This window comes from Canis aureus, chromosome 1, assembly GCF_053574225.1.
Source record: "Canis aureus isolate CA01 chromosome 1, VMU_Caureus_v.1.0, whole genome shotgun sequence".
NCBI lineage: Eukaryota > Metazoa > Chordata > Mammalia > Carnivora > Canidae > Canis > Canis aureus.
In genome coordinates, this window is record NC_135611.1 from 77,462,809 (window position 1) to 77,470,546 (window position 7,738).

Genomic DNA, 7,738 nt, shown 5'->3' on the forward strand with positions numbered 1-7,738 from the left:
AGATTCTGTCTTGTTTTTATTTTTTTAGAGCTTATAGATCAATAAAGAAATACACGTCATTGTCCTCTGGAAGGTGCTCAATCCCATAACTTGACCACTATCGTTCTTGGACCTCCTCATTAGCATTTTAAAACATGATGCTTATTTCTCAAAAACCTTACTAGGATATTCTGAGGAGATCATGGCTTTTAGGAGCCAAATATAAGCCATTAGTTTAAAATCTCCACTATTCATTTAACAAATGTATTTAGTGCAAAGCACTTTCCTAGAATCCCTGGAAAAGACACAAGTGCAGAAGATCTGATTCCCAGTCTAGGCAAATTAAGAATCTAGTGTTGAGGTGGGGGTGGGGACTGGGAGGTGGGGTGCGGGGTGATGGTGATTATAGTGGTGGCTAAGATGGATAAACAGCTACATATAGAATTTAGGAGGGAAGTGGTGGATGCTTTGATATAATACCAACAGTCAGCATTTATTGGATATTCTCTTTGGCTAGAAATTTAACTTGGTTAAATGTTTTATACGTATTATCTCATGTTATCACATCAACATCATCATAGTATTCATATTGTCTCCTCTGCCATCTACAGAGGAGAAAACCAAGGCTTAGAGAGACTAAAGAAATTTCCAGGTGTTACACAGCTGCAATAGTGAAAAAGAGACCAGAATTTAAACTCAGCCATTTAGGACTTAAAAGCCTCTGCTCACAATCAGCATACTTTTATTCTTTTCCAATGTCTTTTTATAGGTGTAGATGCTATGAATATTCAGTAAAGGCTTCATATACTTCAGACTTAGGAGAGGGTAGGAGATTAAAAAGTAGCATTGGGTCTGTGTTCTGCAAGACTGGTACAAAGGGAGAGGGAGGGAGAGAAATCTAGAAAGAAAAAAGAAAGTAGGAACAAAGATATGGAGTCAGGAATTTTAGAGACTTGCACAGGAAATCTGGACATGGTTATCTTTGAAGGAACGCCTCCCATCTCATTTAATTCATCTGATTGTAGCATCCTGAACTGTTCACCAATCATCTATCAATCAAAACTTCTCAGTTGCTCAGTTATACTGGGCACCGTGTGTGTGTGTGTGTGTGTGTGTGTGTGTGTGTGTGTGTGTGTGTACTATGGATGGCTAACACATTTATCTGGAGAAGAACTGAAGTAGGAAGGGTTCACTTTTGGTAGCATGTGGTTTACAATATTTTGCTATCAATTCATATGCAGTGTGGCCATAATTTCCCAGGGAATGAACTGAAGCCCACTGAAGAAAGAAGCAAAAACCCCAAAAAAACAATTTTAGACACTAGCTTTCCTTTGAATTAATATACATATCAAATGTATGTTTCAGGTTGGTCTGTTGTGGTATGATGTCTTTTACATTATATAGCTCAGTACTTGGTTTCCTTGGCATAGGTTGCCATTGGAATTAGGGGATGCCATTTCATTGAATATGAATGTAAAAATATTATTTTTAATACACACATAAGTGGCTAAAATGAATATCAATTGGCAGCCTTTCCCTCTAATACATCTTCAAAATTCTCAGTGAACTTGCCTTGAAAAAAATCCAGCGAGAGTTTAAAGGAGAGTTCACTGGTTATAGCTTATTACCTCTGAACCTCTGGTTTTTCTCTGTTTCATATACCTTTGGAATTTTCTCCAATTTTGCCATACAGGTCAGAATCAGAGATGGCATGATTCTGTTTTTCAAAAAAGGTAAGGATTCAAATCATAAGAATTAAACAGCCCAAAGAACACAGTTGGTTTCTTACCTTCAAAGTATTCCAGAGCATAGGTAGACTCTAGCAAGGAATTACAATTTTAAAATAAACTTAGAATTTTTTTTAAAAAGTGGGCAGTTGGGGCTTCTTTATTTTATTGTTGTTCCAAATGCCTCTACTCAGCCAGCATCTCTGAGAAATCATGAGTTTAGAAGCTTTCTCCCAGTGCCAGAGGACTCTGCAGATATGCTTGCATCCTGCCTTTCATTCTTGGTACATGTAAATGTGGAATCATTTTGTACTTGAGTTAGGCACACTATGCCATCTGTTTAATTTAACCTAACAGAGGGAAAGTTATTCTTCCCCTCATATGTAAAACAAAGGCAAAACAAAAAATGTAGTATAAAGCAAAGTACGTGGATAGGACCTTCCACTGTGCTCGTGATAAAGGTGAAGCTGCTGTACTGGGTAGGTCTCTCAGCTAAAAGTGAAAAAGAAGCAGCACTGGATATCTGGGGATTAGAAAATTCAACATGCCCTGGGCTGAGACTGTGGAGCAACTGGTATTGCAAGGTTATTCTGAGAGTCAAGGTTATCAAAAAGGAAAACCAATTGGTGGGGGTATATTCATAAGTAAATGCTGGTAAATCCTAGACAGAATAATTCTCAGTGTCTTGGGGGAAAGTTCAGAGACAAATCAATGGAAGCCAAGAGCATCATGTGCAACTACAGAGTGATTCAGGCAACATGAAGATCTTTCTTTCCATCCAGCACAACTTAACCCTTGGCATTACATGAAAAGAGCCTCTGGATGTCATAGGAAAATTGGTTTTCTCATTCCTTCTTAACTGTTCTTAACCCAGAGGATGAATTACAAGAAATAAATATGGTCTGTATGTGAGGGGTTTTCTTGAGGGGGTAAATGGCCAGATGGTTGAATAAGGGCCAATTAGAAGGAGGAAGATGAGCCTGAATGTGTCCTACTGCGTGTGTAAACATTCAAGAAAATGTGTTTGGGATCCCTGGGTGGCGCAGCGGTTTGGCGCCTGCCTTTGGCCCAGGGTGCGATCCTGGAGACCGGGGATCGAATCCCACGTCGGGCTCCCGGTGCATGGAGCCTGCTTCTTCCTCTGCCTGTGTCTCTGCCTCATTCTCTCTCTCTCTCTCTCTTTCTCTCTGTGACTATCACAAATAAATAAAAAAAAAAAAAGAAAGAAAATGTGTTTGACCCAGAAGGATTAGGACATACTTTCAAAACCCCCCACTAAAATACAGCTTCTGTGAGAGTTGAGTCATAGGGTTGAGACATTAGATCTAAGCTTCATCATTTCCCAGTGAGGGGATTCTGTGAAGACACAACTTCTACTTTTCAACCTTTTGCTTGGGAAAAGTTGTTCTGTAGCAACTGAGGAAGATTTGGGTATAGGCAATATCTGGAAAATTTCTGGCTGAGCTTGCCTTGCAGAGAAAGGGGACAGAGACAGGTAGCCCTTATGTCTAGAGGAAAGACTAGCAGCTCTAAGTAGTCTGTGAGGCCCACTATGGCATGAGAAGTGAGAATACAGGACTAGAACTTCAGAGTATTGAAACTTCTGGAAGCTTGAGCAAAGGCAACAAGTGCTCTCTTGCTCTCTCTCTTTTTCCTGGTTTTCTCTCTCCCAAACTTAAATCTGAATTCCTGAGGATTTTAATCTTTTCACTGCATATGTTATACAATTGAAGGGATTGTGGTTGATATTTTGATTCAACTCCTTTACATTTCCATCAGAATCAGTGGAGTTTCCCACAAAAGTACAGAATGTCTTATATAAGTTTCACTTGTTCATTTATTTCACAGATGGGAACTTAAAAAAAAAAAGATCTCCTACCCTTTTTAGTAATTAAATCTTGTTCAGTGACTGATTATCAGGGAACAAAATCTTCACATTCATAAATGAGGTACAAGAGTCTTCCCTAAAATACAAAAGAGCAATGAAAATGAGAAAGAACATGGAAAAATGCTAAAATAAACATCCACGAAGTTGCCATCTAAAATTACACTAGCACACAATTGGAAGTGGGCAAAACTTCAACTGTTCTGGAAAACCCTGGTCTCTCTCCCTCAAAAGGCCGGATTGTTGCTGTGCACAAAAGGGAAATTCTAAGGCTGGAGCGATTCCAGCCAAGTTTAAGAACCCTGTGAGATTTCCGTAGTTCCCTATGTAGTTGGAATCTCAAAAAATACACACTTGTAATGAAAACATGCACAAACTCTTAACTATAACACTGTTAGCAGGCATTGCTATAATAGCAAGACAATTTAGTGATAATGGGTGAGTAAGAAGAAAATTAAACAAAAACAAAAACAACCTAAGACAGAACATATTTGGCCTCATGTTCAACTTTAAATGCAAAGTCAGTTCATTAGCGTAATTTAACCTTTCAACAAGTCTTTCAACGATAAATTTCATTAATACGTTGGAAATACCAGCTGTTAAGGATAGTCTGTGACTGTGAGAGGTACTAGAAAAGGTGGGTTGGACCATGATCCCCTCCTGCCTCCTCTAGCTCAGCAAAAATGAATGGATGGCAGGTTTTTACCTTTCCTGTCTACAGTAAATGTCCTCATTCCACTCCATTCAGCCTGAGCCTTAGGGCAAGCCAGGGTTTGCAGCCATTTACTATAATAATAGCAAGACAATTTAGCAGTAATGGATAAGTAGGGAGCAAATTAAGCCGTTTGCTGAGATACAGAAATGAAGCCAGAAAATATTTGGCCTCATGTTAGGCTTCACATTCATAGTCAATTCATTAGTGTAATTTAGTCCTTGCATAAGCCTTTGAGTGATAAATTCTACTAATACATTTGAAATGCCAGCTGTAAGAATAACTCATTGAATGTTGAGTAAAATTAAAAGATGGGCAAAAATAAATCCTTCATTTTCATCTCATATGGGAAGATTTATGAAGGCCTTTGAGAAGAAGCATCTGTCTGCTAGTTGTAAATTGAGAGTATTAAGGGAAAACATCGGAATATTTTGGTTACATTAGCAAGGGGAATGTATTAACTCAAATGCTTTTGAGATCTTTCCCTTTGGGGCTGAAGATTACTCTTGATGAAGAACATGTGAACTTTTAGAATTCATTTCTTGCTTGGGAACAAAGGCCACAGAGCAAACAATATTAAATGGCTGGTGTTTTGGGGAGTGGTTTCTAAGAAATACAATTATATGTGGGATGTTGGTGACTTTTTTTCATATGGATATGGTTTTCTCTATGCTTGTGAGTGTTCTCTTTCAAGCCCATAGGGGCTACAAATTAGAGGACTTGGAACAGGGGTGGGGGAATATAACCAAGTAGTATTTAATTCCTTTGGTAAAAAAATAAAAAATAAAAAATAAAACAAAATTCGTTCCACTTCACCAGTTATTTTCCCTTGATGGAGTCTTAAAATTGGATATCTTTATAATAAAATAAATTGCTTATGTCAGAAAAAATGGAGGAAATGGAAGTAAATTTTCTTGAGCAACTATTATATGCAAGATGCTTTATATAAAGTAAGTTTATACAAATTATCTCATGCCAGCACTCTTCATCCCAGTGTGAATGTATTTACTCCACATCATATATCTTTCCATCCTCTGTCAGTAAATCAGTAAATAAAATTGATGTAATATAATCTGTAGGTAATCACTACCATAGAGACTGTAGTCTTCCTTTTTCTACCTTCTCCCTACCCTCTAACAGCATTTGTGTATATTAATGCTGAAGAGCTAAATGTTTGAAGGGTTTAAAGTTCTAAGGCATTTGCTATATATAATTGTTCTACATCATGCTAAAACATTTTCAGGAAGTTAAAAAAAATTGTGAAACATTGTATTCTCGGTTTATAGAAGAGGAAACTGCAGTTTCAAAGGAATAAAATAACCTCTCCAAGGACAGCAGCTAATTAGTAACACTGGGATGAAAACCAAATATGCTTGAGTCCACAGAGTCAGAGAGGTTTGTTGGCAGGACGAGCCTGGGATATCCCAAACTGACTCATGGACTTGTGGCAGCATGCTGTGTCTGGAGTGATCAATCCCACTCTGGTCCTGTGGTCCTTCTCTTCTTGTCAAGGTGCTAATTCTGGCCACAGATATGTCCATAACTCTTCCTTCTCTGAATTATCATCTTTGTCTAGACATGACAGATGTTTGCTTTAGGCTTGCGGGGAGGTCATGGTATGCTCCTTACTCTAGCCTTTAGGCCAAGACAACTGGGCCCTTCTCAGAGGGCCAAGCTTTCTTTACAAGGTACTATTCCAGCCCTCCTTTAGCCTTGTTCCTGCCCATTGGGGTTGCCAGATTTAGCTAACAAAAAATGTAAGATACCCATTTAAGTTCTAATTTCAGATAAACAATGAATGTCCCGTATAATAGTTGGGATATACATATACTAAAATATTATCCATTGTTTATCCAAAATTCAAATTTAGCTGGATGCCCTATATCTTCTCTGGTTACTCTGCTCCACATGAGCCAGAAATGTGGGGCTATATAAAAAAGGATTAATCTTACTTAATGAAATGTTTGGCCTTTGGCATATATCCTGGGAAGTGATATCTAGGAAGAGTGTCATTGTTTATCTGGGGCCTAGGACCACACACTAGACAGTCTAATAATGTGATTTATAAAGACATATTTGGGCTGCATGGTATTTGCTCTATCCCCAGAGGGTATGGAGGCTAAAGGCTTGAGTTTGAACTCTGGAGGGACTTGAGACTAAACTTAGTCATGTGACTGAGCCTCAATTAAAACTCTGGACACCAAGGTTTGGAGTAGCTTCCCTGGATGCCAATTACTCTGTGCATATTGTTACAGATTGGATGAAGAGGAGTTAGTGGTGTCCGTGATTCCCCTGGGAGATCAAAATTTCTGCATTTGGAAGACTCCTAGACCTGCCCCATGTCTCTCTTCCCTTAGATGATTTTAATCTGTATCCTTTCTCTGTAATAAACCATAACCATAAGAATAATAGCTTTCCGTGAGTTCTGTGAGTGCTTCTACTGAATTATCAAAACTGAAGGTGTCTTCAAAGCCCATGAACTTACACTTTGTGTCAGAAGTAAAGGCAGTCTTCTGGACTGAGCGCTCTAACTCTCAGGGTCCAGAGGATATGCCCATATTATACCTGTTGTATGGTTTAGCTTCTAAACCATGCTTCAAGTATGGGATTTTGGAATTCTCTACCCAAAGGGCCATGAGTATGCTTTCAGAGCCTGTGTGAATACTTTCAACAGAGCTCTTCAAGGGTAAACCATGCCAATAGTGCTGGAGGGGTAAGCTAGAGGGGTAGCTAAATGATGACTACTGGGGTCAAGTTGATGTAGTGTAGGTGAATATATGTATGTGAAGAGTTTTCCTTTATAGGACAGAGCTAGATAGAGTAAGAAGAGGTGGGTGCTAGGGCCCTTCTTGAGCAAGAAACAATCTTAGTCTCATCTCTAGTCCTTGAGTTGGGGACATCAAACTAACCTATGTGGAATGTCCTGGATTCTAGAGAGCTGTCCACCATAATATCCATCTCTGAATTAACAGCACCTTTTGGTGGTGTGGGAGGAAATATCTCACCACAGTTAATACATTTTGTTAATTGTAAGATGCATTTTGTTTTCAGAAGCTTAAGATATGAAAAACATTTTAAAGTTGAGGAAATATGGCATATATAGTATTATCATGCCTCCATGTCACTTGAGGATTTAAAAAGCTTTCCACATCTTTTATCTTATTTTATCCTCATGATGACTCTTGCAGTGGCAGCCAGAGCACCATGACATGACCATCTCCTTCTAATCTACTGGAAGAAAATATCCACCTTTTCTTTTTATTCTCTTCACCCAATACTATCCTCTTCTTCCAAGACTTATAACCTGAGAAACCTCACGACCAACATGGCCTGGACCTGCACTTTTTCCCATCTTCATGTCTGTGTTTGGCAGGGAGAGTGGCATATCCCTGTGATGGAGTGAGTGTGGGGCAGAGAAAAAGAAAGGAAAATTTA